This window comes from Musca vetustissima, unplaced genomic scaffold (assembly GCF_032173495.1).
Source record: "Musca vetustissima isolate MV318-11 ecotype Yass unplaced genomic scaffold, APGP_CSIRO_Mvet_v1 utg8528, whole genome shotgun sequence".
In the NCBI taxonomy this organism is placed as follows: Eukaryota; Metazoa; Arthropoda; class Insecta; order Diptera; family Muscidae; genus Musca; species Musca vetustissima.
Genome location: NW_026875149.1, coordinates 57,401 through 72,498, shown reverse-complemented (window position 1 = coordinate 72,498; position 15,098 = coordinate 57,401).

The window sequence follows — 15,098 nt, the reverse complement described above, 5'->3', positions numbered from 1 at the left end:
AAATACAACATGTGAATCAAGATTTAAATTCAATAATGTGAATTTATTTATTAGAAATAATTTTATTATATAATTTCTGAAACGTTTGTATGTTAAATAATGATGACTCGATTAACTGTCAAAGTGCGTAATTTCTATTTGAATTCAATATGCAATGTTGCCAACCATGTGAAATATTATAAGGAGAAATTTGACAGATGAGACAAAAACAAATGTTTTTGTTTTGGTACCTTACTATTGCAGCATAGTGCAGTACAATGTACCCATGATGCAATAATAAGGTGATGTATCAAAACAAAAACCTTTGTTTTTGTCTCGATTATCTGTCAAATTTTTCCATATACTATTTCACATGGTTGGCAACTCAGCACATCGAATTCAAGTAGAAATTACGCACTTTGACAGTTAATCGAGACATCAGCTGAGCTAAATGGACTACCTATTTATTGTGCCATGAATGTACCAAAAAAAATGGTTCAATTTGAACCAACCTACATTTATTCGAAAGATGATTTCGTTGTCTTTAAAATTTCAATTCAATTTCTGTGGGATTTAGAGATATTTAAGACTGACAGTTTTTATTTCAATGTGTAAACTCATTCTAACATAGCTAGCTTGTGACAGAACATTTGATCCATAAGCCGAGCTTAAAAAAGATTTACAGGCGCGTCGGCCTTGTGCGCAAATCTTCCAATTTGAAATACCATGCTCCTAGATGTTGTCTTCCATTTGATCTTTCCATCGGATTCGTGGCCTTCCCAATCTGCGAGAGCCATAAGATGGCTCGCTTTTATATGCCTCTTGTACTGGGGACATCCTCATCCATTCTCACCACATGACCTAGCCAACGTAGTCGCTGCAGCTCGATACGTCTGACTATGTCGATGTCCGAGAATAGATGGTACAACTGATGGTTCATTCGACGGCGATATTCATCGTCGGCGCAGATCGGCCAATAGATCTTTCGGAGAATTTTTCTCTCAAACACTCCAAGAGCTGAAGCATAATAGCTGCGCAAGCCTCTCATCATGCTTCAGATCCATGTAACAGCACGGGTAGTATCAGCGTCTCGTAGGGTGTGATTTTGGTCTGGCGAGAGATGGCCTTGTTTTCGAATTGCTTACTCAGATCATAGTAGAATCTGTTAGCCAACATTATTGTTCTCCTGCGATACCGAGGTATATAAAATCATTCACAACCTCGAAGTTGTAGTTTTTAAGTTCCACAGTTGGTCCGAGTCTACTGGACGCTTAGCCTTCTCTGCCAGACCTACATTGGCAGACTCCTTCTCAATTTTACTCAGATCATAGTAGGATCTGTTGGCCAACATTATTGTTCTCCTGCGATACCGAGGTACATAAAATCATTCACTACCTTGAAGCTGTAGTTTTCAAGTTCCACTGTTGGTCCGAGTCTATTGGACGCTTGTCTTCTCTGCCAGACCTACATTGGCAGACTCCTCAATTTTTTCAAAGGTGGCTGTTACCGCTCTCAATGTTCGACCCATTATGTCGATATCATCGGCGTAGGCGAGTAACATGTGTTGTTTGGTGTTCAGAGTGCCTTCCGTATGACCTTTTCCAGCAGGATGTTAGAAAGATCAAACGACCAACTGTCACCTTGTCTGAATCCTCGTTCGGCATTAAAGGGATCCTAGAGGCCCATTCCGACTTTAACTACTGACATTGTGTCAGTTAATGTTATCCTGCATATCCGTATTAATTTTGCAGGAATGCCGAAAGCAGACATGGCTTTAAACACCTCTAAACAGATAGGGCTGTCGAATGCGGCTTTATAGTCGACGAATAGGTGAAAATTTTCGATATGTTTTTCGTGGCTCTTTTCCAGAAATACCGAACGCAGACATGTCTTAAAACACCTCTAAACAGACAGGGCTGTCGAATGCGGCTTTATAGTCGACGAATAGGTGGAATGTGTCGATGTGTTTCTCGTGGGTCTTTTCCAGGATTTGGCGCAGTGTGAAAATCTGGTCTATGGTGGATTTGCCAGGTCTGAAGCCGCATTGTTCCAATAATGTAATTGACCATTGGCTTCAGTCGTTCTCACAGCACGCTGGATAGTACTTTATATGCGATAGAAAGGATATTAATCTCTCTATAGTTGGCACATATGGTTTTGTCTTCTTTTTTGTGGACGAAACACAGGATATTGAGGTTCCAAACATTGGGCATACATTCCTCTAGCCAAATTGTACTAATCAGTTGATGCAAGCTCCTGACCAGCATCTGACCATCGGTCTTGAATAGTTCATCTTGTAATCCATAGGCACCTGCTGTTTTATTACTCTTCAGCCGATTAATTGCTATTCTGACCTCATTTTGGCTATTTACTGCCAGACCCACATTTTTTCAAAGGTGGCTATTACCGCTCTCAATGTTCGACCCATTATGGCGAGCAACATGTGTTGTTTGGTGTAAAGAGTGCCTTCCGTATGACCTTTTCCAGCAGGATGTTAAAAAGATCAAACGACCAACTGTCACCTTGTCTGAATCCTCGCTCGGTATTAAAGGGATCCTAGAGGCCCATTCCGACTTGGAATGTGTCGATGTGTTTTTCGTGGATCTTTTCCAGGATTTGGCGCAATGCGAAAATGTTTATGTTTATGGATTTGCCAGGCCTGAAGCCGCATTGGTATGATACAATAATGTCATTGACCATCGGTTTCAGTCGTTCACACAGCACGGTGGGTAGCACTTTATATGTGATTCCTCTATAATTGGCACATATCGTCTTGTCTCCTTTTTTTGGTTTGATTGCTATTCTGATCTCATCTTGCCTAGGTGGTATTCCAGCTATACCGTCATCTCTTATAGATTCTGGTGTATCTTCTGCACCGTTACTTTTTGATACCAGAAGTTTTTTAAAATTCTCCTAACAGATCCTCAGCACACTGTATCTGTTACCAGGTTTCCTTATTCATCTCTACAGGAGAATATGCCTGCACCAAAGTCGTTGGTTTGGTTTTTTACTCGTTGGTAGAATTTCCGTACTTCATTCTGACTCCTGTACATCTTGATTTGCTCACGTTTTTCTTGTTCTCTCTTCTTTTTTCTGAAAATGCTTTTCTCTTCTCTCCTTTTTCCCGATAATTCTCCATCGCATTACGTGTCACTACTGTCTGCAGGTAGCAACATGCAGGTTGCTACGCTGGGTTTTTCACATCGGTAGCATTACGACACTCCTGATCGTACCATGGGTTTCTTGATGATGGTATTTGGTACCCAAGTGCTGATTTTGCTGCAGTTTGAAGGAAGAGGCAATTCTTTGCCATTGTGCGCCTGGACAAGTAGTGCTTTCGTCAAGCAGGTGGGTATGTTGAGCGTAGTAGGCCTTGGCTACCTGTTGTGTTTTCCAGCTTTTCGACGTCGAGTTTCCGTATTGTGTTAGATCGCACCTTTGCTGCTATGCTAAGACGAGTGCGAACCTTGGCTGCTAAAAGGTAGTGGTCCGAATCGATATTCGCTTCTCGGATCGATCGAACGTCTAATACACTGGATGAATACCTTCCGTCTATCACAACATGATCAATTTGATTTTTCGTTGCTTGATCAGGGGAAATCCAGGTGGGCTTGTGTATATCGAGATGCATGTTTTTTTGCTGCTGCGAAGTCAATCAACCTCATGCCGTTGTCGGATGTATCTTCATGAAGGCTAAATTTTCCGATGGTGGAGCCAAAAATATTTTCCCTTCCGATTTTTGCATTAAAATTTCGCAGCATAATTTTAATATCAAGGCCAGGGCATCGGTCATATCCTGTTTTTAAGCGCTCGTAAAATATGTCTTTGGTCTGTTCATCTTTGTCTTCGGTCGGTGCATGGGCGCAAATAAGACTGATGTAGAAGAACCTCGCTTTTATACGGATTATAGCAATTCGCTCATCTACTGGAGTGAATCTGTTAGAGATAAATCCGCAGCCAAATTCATGTCTCGTTTCATGTCACCTATAATACTGGGCGTAATAGTCTGATTTACTTACGCCTGTTCCTTTTCCATAGCATTTCCTGTAAGGCAATAATATCGGTTTTGTACTTCTTGAGTACATCCGCCAAAGTGAAAACTTCGTCTGTTCTGTACAACGTGCACACATTCCAAGTGCAGATTCCCAGATCGTGGTCCTTTATATGTTTTGCGGGGGTCGTCAACATTATGGTGGTTTGGTTTTTTTAGCTTTTTCATAGTAGGGGGTTTTCCGAGTGTGGGCAACTAACCCGACGCCTCAACAGTTAGTTGACTCACATAAAAAGTTTGTGGTTGTTGGGCCATCAGAAATCGATAAGAAAGTTGTGTAGTGTGAGCACGTAGATTTATTTTCATTTGATATTCAAGGACGTACGAAAATATTTTTTGATCGATCCATATTCACCAATACCTATTGAAGTTCCACCTATTCCCTTACTTTATGCTATACGTATAATAAAAATATTAAAATAATTACCTTCAATAATTTTCTTCAAGTGTATAGCTTGTATACATGTGTATATGCATGTATGTTGTTTTACTTTGCCTCATAATAGGATTCTTCTTTTATTAGACCACATTCCACAAAGCGTTCCGATGCTATTTAAACATGTGGTAATTTAAATTGGCATATTGTGGTTATAAGTAAATAGAATTCTCTTTTTTTATTTCTTCTGCTTCTAATTTTATCTTACCTTGTATGCCACAAAGAAAAAAATGGCGCCCAACACACGTTTCTTTTCATCAAAACATAAATAAATATGAATGAAACAAAAGTAATGTGAAAATAGAATTTTCCGCTCAAAGCCAGATGAAAAATCAAAGGAAAATATCTCATAAATTTACAAGAACGCGATATATGTACATTGAGTTGTCTGTTGGCCGTTAATTAATGGCCACATAAAAGAACAAAAAAACATTTTAAATCTATGGACTTTTATCGAAGATCTGTTAAAAGATTAACAGATGAGAAATCCGCAAAAAAAGAAACAACACTTTAAATATATAATTTTGTTCGTCATAGAGGTGCGTATGATGGGGTGCGCTTGGTTTGAATGAATGGTGTCGTGATGATTCTATTGTCTCGTCATACCTCCATCCATAAAAGTGAATCATAAGCTGTTTGGACCACAGAAGAAGAACTAACATAATTTTTTGGCGTATGAATATATCGCGAAATGGTTCTCGTCAAAATTATTTTTGTTCTTGGAGCCTACAATGTGGGCGATTTTGATTTACTTTGGTCATCATCTGATCTTGACATTTAAAAGTGACAGCCGAAGTGTTTTTGGGCCCAAAAAATATATTATTTTGGACACTTTCCATGCCGCCTAGTTGGTAGAAGTGTTGTCATGTTTGTTATTTTTTCTGAAAAGATTATGTTGGATATTTTGGCAGATTATCCAGTGTCACTGTTGACTTGTGATTAATTATGAATCGTGTATTATGAGATATGTTTGATGTTGCAAAAAAGTATATTATCGTGTTCGATGAAAAGATTAACGTATTCATATTCTACACAACTAATGTATAAAAACAGACCTGTACCAAAGTCCCCAATCTGTAGATAGCCACCCACACCGTTTCCGAAGCTTGCACAATGGGCAGCGTGACCCCCCTACTGAAACCAGGCAAGGGGATTTCACTTTTGTCACCAGTAGCGAGGACTCTTGAGGTATTATACTCTCCAGCAGTAGGGAAAGCTAGCCAGTTGCGAATTATTAACATTGGCATTGCACGCAATTTCCACACAAATACGTCAAAGACAACCGGAACCGGCCTTACCATAGAACAGTTTTAATCAAGATTGAAACGTTGTATAATCAATTATATGTGTAGATGACAGTCGTATAAGAAGTTCAAAATTCTCTGGTCACATTCAAAAGCATGTTTAAATCGTCCGCGCAAATCACAGCTTACTTACGTAGCTGGCTGTTACAGAACATTTGTTCCATAAGCCGAGCTTTAAAGATATTTCCAAGCGCGTCGGTCTTATGCGCAGCTCTTCCAATTTCAATGAACATGCTACGAAATGTAGTCTTCCACTTGATCTTTCCATCGAATTCGTGGCCTTCCCCTTCTACGTGAACCTTCAGTTGGCTCGTTTTTATATGCCCATTGAGCTAGAGCATCCTCATCCATTCTCACCACATGACCTAGCCAACGTTATCGCTGCATCTCGATACGTCTGACTATGTCGATGTCGGAGAATAGTTTGTACAACTTATTGTACATTCGACGACGATATTCACCGTCAACGCAGATCGGCTCATACATCTTTCGAAGAATTGTTCTCAAGCACTCCAACTATGCTTTCGCAAGTACCCATGCTTCAGATCCATACAACATCTCGGGTAGTATCAACATCTTGAAGAGTGTGAGTTGGTTCTGGCAAGATGTGACCTTGTTCTTAAATTGCTTACTTAGTCCATTGTAGCATATGTTGGCCAACACTATCCTTCTCCGAATTTCAAATGTCATTAGTCTTATAATGGCGGTACCAATGCATATAAAATCTTTAACTACCTCGAATCTATAGTTCCTTTGGCAGACTCCGTCTCAATTTGTTAAAAGGTAACTGTTACTGCTAACAATGTTCGACCCATTATGTCGATGTCATCGGCGTAGGCAAATAATATGTGTTGTTTGGTGTATAGAGTGACGTTTCTGTTCACCATTGGCCCTCGTATGACCTTTTCCAACAGAATGTTAAAAACAAAATATCACCTTGTGAAAAACTAAGGATCTTACGCGGATATTGTCCGCGGAGTGATAGCACGTATGCTTCTTATTCGCTGTGCATTTACACACTAATTTATTAATATTAAAAGTGTTTCTTAAGAACTAAATATTACAATATGACTTAACCTATCTAAGACTAGTGTATATAAGAGAGAGAGTGCATCTGCCATAACACATGGAGGGGACACACACATTTCTTTATCTCACATGTGGCAAGCACGCCACACATGCTTATCAGTCTGTAGTGAGGATTACCCCCCTTATTCTCACCCAATCATACCACATGTGGCAATAGAAAACTCCTATCTTATTATTGTGTACAAATATTCGACCAAAATAATCTCTTATCTCAAGTGGACTGTAGACAAAAATAGATCCCTGTTTAACTAAATGTTCTCTCTTTTACACAAGAGACCCACAGCAAGACATTCACTATCTTTATTATTTAAAAACCATATTCGCTACGTGAACACCATGTCTGAATCCTCGTTCGGTATGGAAGGGTTCCGAGAGATCCTTTCCGACTTTAACTGCTGACCTTGTACCAGTTAAAGTTATCCTGCATACCTGTATTAATTACACAGGAATGTCGAATGCACATATGGCTTTAAACACCTAAGAGCGGATTGGGCTGTCGAATTTGTTTTGTAGTTCACACAGTGCGCTAGTTAGCACTTTATATGCGATGGGAAGGAAATAAATCCTTCTATTGTTGGCATATATTGTCTTGTGCTGAGGTTCCAATCATAGGACATTTTACTAATCAGTTGGAGCATGCTCCTGACCAGCGTCTGACCACCGGTCTTAAATAGTTCGGCTGGTAAACCATTGGCACCTGCTGCTTTTTATTCTTCAGCTGATTGATTGATACTCTGACCTCATTTTTGCTAGGTGATATACAATCTATATCGTCGTCTCTTATCGGTTCTGGGGTATTATCTTTACCGTTACTATTTGATACCAGAAGTTTTGCAAAATGCTCCTTCTAGATCCTCAACACGCTGTCTGTATCTGTCACCAGGTTTCCTTCTTCATCTCTACAAGAGGATGTGCCTGCACCAAAGCCTTCAGTCTGGTGTTTTACTGGTTGGTAACATTTTCAGGACTTCATTCTGACTCTGTACATCTTGATTTGCTCAAGCTTGCCGTTTTTTTTGTTCTTTCTACTTTTTTTTTGAAAATACGTTTCTCCTCTCTCCTTTCCGAGTGTGGACAACTAACCCGACGTCTCAACCCATTTTTTTATAGTTCTTACGGGTGAACTCGCGGCATATATTAGCTCACTATTTCAACGGCTGATAAAAGTAGCAACTCCAGTTGACACCGCGGGAAGGTCTGAGTCCACAATTGAGATGAACGAGGGGCCAAGATAAGCCTGGGCTTTGCCATGTTAAAGCCAATCACCCACTATGTCATATATAAATCATATAGAAATTTGTTTTTGATATATATACTATCTATTTTAATTTAATTGTGCGAGAGCAAACCCTCTCAGGCAATTTTACTCAGTAATTTTTAGTGGAAAAGTGATCGTACAGAGTTATTGCTTCTTATTCAGTTTTGATTTTGCACCTTGTTGTAATTTGTTTATTCAAATAAATCAGCAAAAAACCCAAGTCCAAGTACATCCACTAAACAATAATAAATAGTTTTGAAATATGCAATAAATTAGAAAATTTTTAACATAAAAATTTCAAATAATTTTTCGGTTTTGTTTATCAACAAACAATCTGAAAGAAAAACAAAATTTTGTGGTTTTTATGCAACATTCTATCATTGACTGCTGCTGTAGCTGTGGGTATTCCTCTGTTCCGAGGAAACTATTAACTAATTCATTCATCTGGTAAATGAAAACAACAACGATTCCCTAGAGGTGTTGGTGGTGTTATATAGACGCGTGTCAGTAGACACCCGCCAACATTCTTCCTCCATGGTCAATATTAATAAAAAAAAACTATTTAGGCCAGCAGCTAGGTAATGAATGAATTGTTCGACTGATGGATATATATCACAACATGTATCAATATACATACGTATGACTTCAATTAATCGGTAGCGATACAATTAAATTTTGTCCAGCCATAGGCTCTATGGGTGATGAGATCCATCACCAAAAAAATTTGTATTTCATATTTATTTAAACACCTTTCTGGTTGAAAACGAACCATGGCGATTAAAAAATCGCCCGGAATGTTTATCTTGAGAGAAAAAAAGAATTCAAATAAACATCGAACGAATCCGAAACAGAGCAGAACAATGGTAGACGAATATCACCAGCGAAGCTTTCAAAGAGTAGGTGGTTTCATATAAATTGTATTCGAAAAGTGTTATGTACACCAACTGAGTGTGGAAAAGATCTACCTGGCCAGACTTCATTGTATATAAATTGCGCCGTCGCCGCCGCCGCTGCTGCTGCCGCCACTGATGGGGGTAATAAAATATGCGAAATGTTTCGAAATTCACTTTTAATGAACTGTGATTTCTGCTAGGAAGTGACGAAGAAACACTCAAAACATTTTTAAGTAAATATTTGTGGTTTGTTGGATTTATTGTATTTAAATTGCGGGGATTTTGACATTGATCGGTTTTATGGAGCATTTGGAAAGAAAATAAACACTGCCAATTGGGCCACTTTGGCGGAAATAATCAGTCCACACTATTAGATGATTCAGCAAGAACTATGTCTCTAAAAACGACACGATTTAATTAAAAGCGTATGGAGATTGTATAGCCGCCCTGCATTGATTTTCAGAATACTTAACATTTTATTTGAAAGTATTCAGTGTTTTTTTTATTTAAAGTTGTCCTCTGAATGATGTCGAGTTTACTCCGAAGGTTTTTTGGCCGCTATATCGCCATAAACATTCAAAGTTTTTACATGTTAAATTCTATTTTCTCCAAAAACTTCATTAAGTCATGAGTTTTATCATGGATGTTGAATTTTGGATACTCGGATGTAAACTTCTTTATGTGTAAAATTTTGGCGACGAAATAATACATGATCAACATTTTCCTCCAAACTGCATGTTGGGACCGCTTTCATTCTCTCTAGTGTAGCTTTACTGAAATCATGATTTGTCAGGATTCTATTGATTTGTTTCATCTCGCTTGGCTTGGCTATGATTTTATGGAACCATGGCCGATTTACAGTGTCAGAAAAGATAGCAAAGTAGTTAGAGGAACTGGACGCGTCAATAAACTTCTAAAGACCATGAAGACCAAAGTGCCTGTGAAATCTGGACAACTGCGTCAAAACATAGGCTCTTCGGCTCTTTTTGACGCTTGATCTGTTAGTTCATTTAAAGCTATACCCGCATGGCCCGGTATATAGTGTAATTAAACCTCATCATGCAAATCATTAGACAACCGTATTAATTTGTCAATCAAAAAATTGCATTTTACATTTGGTACACTTTCAGTATTATTTTTTATTGCTAATAGTCCGCTTAAACTATCCGTTAATATTGCAATTTTCGGAATATTACTATTAATAGCATATTCTTAAGCTTTTATTATAGCTATCAACTCAGCCGATATGGAGCATTTCTCTTTCTTACAATGTAATGAGAAGACTGTTCCTTGACTTTCATGTATAAACGCCGGTATTGATAGGATGAGATAAATGAATTAAAGTACTCCTTATGGGGAGTTTATATGCCGATGCCTTGACCAATTCATTTGCAGGTTGTAAGTAAAATCTATGTTTTGGTGGAAGTTCTGCTGCTAGATGGTATACGCATTCCACAGGGGTGGATGTTATTGTTCCTAACGCTTTTCTAAGACATCCGTTTGCATACCGTTTTACCCTGTTGAGGGTTCCTTTATCCGCGTTTCAGTTTAAAAAGGTCTTAACAAAGCTAGAGGTCTGTACTTATTTAGTATTGCAAATGGAATGTTGGGGTCTTCGTTTTGGTAGACTTTTAGTATTTTGGGAAGGTTCTTCCAACGACTAATTGTTTAATCGACATTTTGTATTGAAATCGACTTTAGATTTTCTTCATAAATGGTTTGGTTTGTTATCACCATGGCACAATAAATAGGTAGTCCATTTACCGCATCTGATGTCTCGATTAACTGTCAAAGTGGATAATTTCTACTTGTATGCGATGTGCAGTGTTGCCAACCATATTAAATGTTATATGAACAAATTTAACAGATAATCGAGACAAAAACAAAGGTTTTTTGTTGTGATAATGTTTTATTGTCTAGACTGTTACTGCTGACATGCCATTTATAGTATCATTCCAACCATCATTCAACGACATATGTCAGGACTTCGGGTGCTATCGTGAGTGCACCTAAGACATAAATCTATCGGATGTCAACAGATCGCCTATAGGGAAATTCATCAAATATGTGACTCAACACGTGGTCCCCGAAGCCATAAACGGCTACGAATGAAAATAAGTCCTCAGCAAATATCCTTCTGAAAGTTCGGACAGTAAGATGTTTCTTCCTAGGTAACCCTTTTCTATTTTGACACAATAAAGGTTCGGGTATAGTAATGTTCTTCATTTGTATTATAGAACGCATTGGCCCCGGAATCCTAAATATATTATTCCTGGCAGTAAACGCCTCACGACATACATAACCAATTCAACTGTCTCTGCGATCCAACAAATCTTATTCTCACAGACTTACATATGTCTAAAACCAGTTCATCGTTACCTATTTCCTTTGCTTTCCTCATCAGTCGCTACAGCTCCGCCATTGTTGGTGGTATTGGCGAGTCCAACGATACCATTTCCCAGCTTCAGTACACTTGCTCTCGATGTTCATAAGTCTGGGTTAAAGATAAACCAGATATACTGGTTCTCGGTCGATGTTTCAGGATTAGCCTGATGTGTATATTATTTTTGACTAGTTTCTTCTTCAGAGCCATTGTTGCCATCTTACTCCGGTAGATATACATTTAAAAAGTTTTCTTGAAAACAGTTATCTTCTCGGGTCCCTCAATTTTGTTGCTGGAGGTTTCTCCCTCGATGCTTTTTGATTCCTCGCTGTTTTTGTCTCTAACCTTGCCTTCCAAATTTTGAAGTAGTGCGCCTTACCCTAGCCTTGCCATTGAAGACTTGTCCAAGCCTACCACAAGGAGAGTCCCCGGTTTCTCATTGCAGCAGGGGATCATCATTATGTTGTTGCTGACATATGCCTCTTCCTTATGGGTCTCCCTTTTTAGTATACCAGGCGCCTTCTGGAAATGTTCGCATAAGATGGCGGCACTTTACCAGATGTTGCACATTACTCTTGTACAGACCGATTAGTTTATTTGCTCGCCTTCTGTATACTAAAGTCAGCTTTGCCGCCTTCAGTCGATGGATTTTAGTTTTGGTTAGGCTTACTTAAAAGGTTTTGGCATTCATCAGCTCTTCCGGAGACCTGATCCTATTCGCCTGAGGTAGTGTACTCTTATGATTCTGGAAATGCTTTTGCTGTTTGCTCTTGTTTCTCCGGTCTGTCCTAGACAGTTTCTGCTAGTATGTCCCAGATAGCCATTTCCTTCATATTGTGAGCTTAACAATATACTTGTTCACTTCTTCCATCTTCTTATCAGCCTCTTCGGTCCTCCGGCATTCTAAGACGATAATGTTGGTTTTATTTTCGTGTTTAGACTTGGAATTTGAGTTCGATTCTCTACCTATCTGTTAAGGTTGGGTTGGGATTGTTCTCTTCTCAACAATGTAAATACGATTTCCAGGAATTACGGAAAATCTGTTTTTGAATAACTCAAACTCATAACGGGTTTTCAAGGGCTTTCAACAATCAATACACCTTCCAAATTATATGTTATTAATAAAACATTTTAAATATAGAAATTAAGCAATGTGCTTTCAAATTATTATGCCACAGAACAATTTTCCAGCTCTTAAAATTCCATCCATTCCGACCATTGGGTCATGTGAAACTCATCTATAAAAGATAAAATGCCATTAGTTATTATTTTCCAAAACCCAAATGAAAAAACCGATCCACAGACAATATTAATATAGTTATCATCAATATTGTGAGTGATTCTATTGTTTGTTGTTATTATTGTTGTTGTTTAGATACTTGTGTTTTCTTACATCTGGCAAAAGAAAATAGAAAAATGATTTATTTCGATAATGATTTGCGATCCGCAGGCAATCAAAAAAAAATACTACCATGGTCAAATGAATTTGAAAATACCGGTATTTATTTATTCTCTTTCACTCTCCTCATTGGAAAGAGAGAGAGAGAAACAAAATAATAAAATGCCTACAAGTATGCTTTGTTTTACAGTCACAATTATTTGAATATAAAAATGGAAACGTTTATAACATTACACCATTGCTTAGGACTGAAAAGGCTTAAACACAATGGAAATTAATTATTAGGAAATCGGATTTGAAGAGGGTAGCCGGAGAAATTGTGCCACCTCTATTGGCTTTAGCCATAAGTCTATAGACGATAGACTTGTAGGCTCGGACGGACAATTGAATAAATTGTGTGTGTCGTGAGGGTTTTTCTGGCAGGAGTGGCACCTGTTTAGGGGACAATGCGCTCTCGATACGAGTTAAGAACATTGCTGTATCCGGACCTTAGATGTGCCAGAATTGAACGGGTTTGCCTAGGCCGAAATTGCAGAAGGATATTGTTGTAGGACTTTATTGCATCTGTAGCCATTTTAAACTTCGAAGACCGCCAGTTGATACACGGATTTCATCGCGTTCGCTATCGACAAGCTGTTGACGGCCCATGGAATGACGTCTTGGATGCCATCACGATAGCGCATGAAGTCCTGGCGGATGTGTCGCGGAGGTGGATCTGTGTGATGGTTGGGATGACACGGCAGATAGCATGCCGGCAGGAACTGTCTAGTCAACAACATATTATGTTGCTTGACTGGCAGCATCCTTGTCTCCTCATGGAGGTGATCGACGCTCGTCATCATTACAAAGCCGGTTGCAATTCAGAGTGCATTATTTTGAGTTGTTTACAAGGATCTCCATTTTGAGTCACTAAAGAAATAAGTCCAGACTGGGGCAGCATAATTCTGGATGGAACGCCCTATGGCCTTATATGTCGTTACCAACGTTTCTTTATCCTTGCTCCAGGAGGTGCCAGCCAAAGCTTTAAGAACTTTATTTTTATGTTTCACCTTCTGGTGTATGTAATTGGACTGTGAGAAGAAATGAAGGAGGTTATCGAAGACAACCCCAAGGTGGTACGTTCCCACGCTCTGGAACGACCCAAGTTCAACTTGGTCAGGGATTGTCAACTCAGCGACAGCAGTACCAAATGAAGTTGTTATTGTTGTAACAGGTCTAAACGTGCAAATTTAGTCTATAAAGAGGTGTAGTCATGCCAAATCTTATCGTAACTCCCTTGTTTTCAAATTCAGAAAGACTACAGCTTGTATGTATAGGCTTAATTAGGTGCAAAATATCGTATAAACCTACTTTATATGTTGGGCATTTGTTAGGTATCCTACCAAGTTGGTATAAAGTTTGTTGCCACATTCTCTTCTTAGATGTTCTAAAATTACTCCCGCTTGCTTGGCAGCTGCTTCTCCTGCTATGATTTACTATTATAGGAATCATTGTTCTACTTACTGGATGACCGCATCCGTATATCGATATACATATATTTAGAATATCACGCTCTCTCTCTAGACCTAGACCAGGATGGAGAAAGTCTATCTCTTGAGGCTATGTAAGGAGACGCCCTGATGCAATTCTCAGGACGGCATTCGGTCGGGTCTGAATGTTATTCTATCGCGTTTAATTTACTTTCAAAAATCGAACTAAAGCCGCATAACAACCATTGGCCAGCTTATTGTCTTATAAGATATCAACCTGGAATCTTTGACCTAAGTCACCAAGTGCTTTCGACCAGCACTTTAAGGACCTTGTTCCTACTTCTTATACTATCGCAAATATCATTGACCTGCGCCTACAAATTGAAAAGGCTATCGAACGTTACACACAAAATCATGCTTTAATGTGGGATCGGCATTTTTTATTCCTCGATAATCTATTCCCTTGGTGAATAATTTGACTGTAGACTTAGTGGCAGATATTTACATATTCTTCATTAGCTATGTAGATTTTTGTCCTCTCAAATTTATTATAAATATGTATTAAGACCCACACATAAATTTGTATTACGGCTATAAAGTCGCATTCCACAGCCCAATCCGCTCAGAGGTATTTAAAGCCATGTCTGCGTTTGCATTCATGCAAAATTAATAAGCTATGCAGGATAACTTTAACCTGCACAAGGTCAGCAGTTAAAGTCGGAAAGGAGGGGTCCTTCAATACCGAACGAGGTTTCGGACTAAGTGACAGTTTGTAGTGTTACCTGTTTAAAAAGGTCATACGAGATGCAAATGTGAAGTGACACTCTGTACACCAAA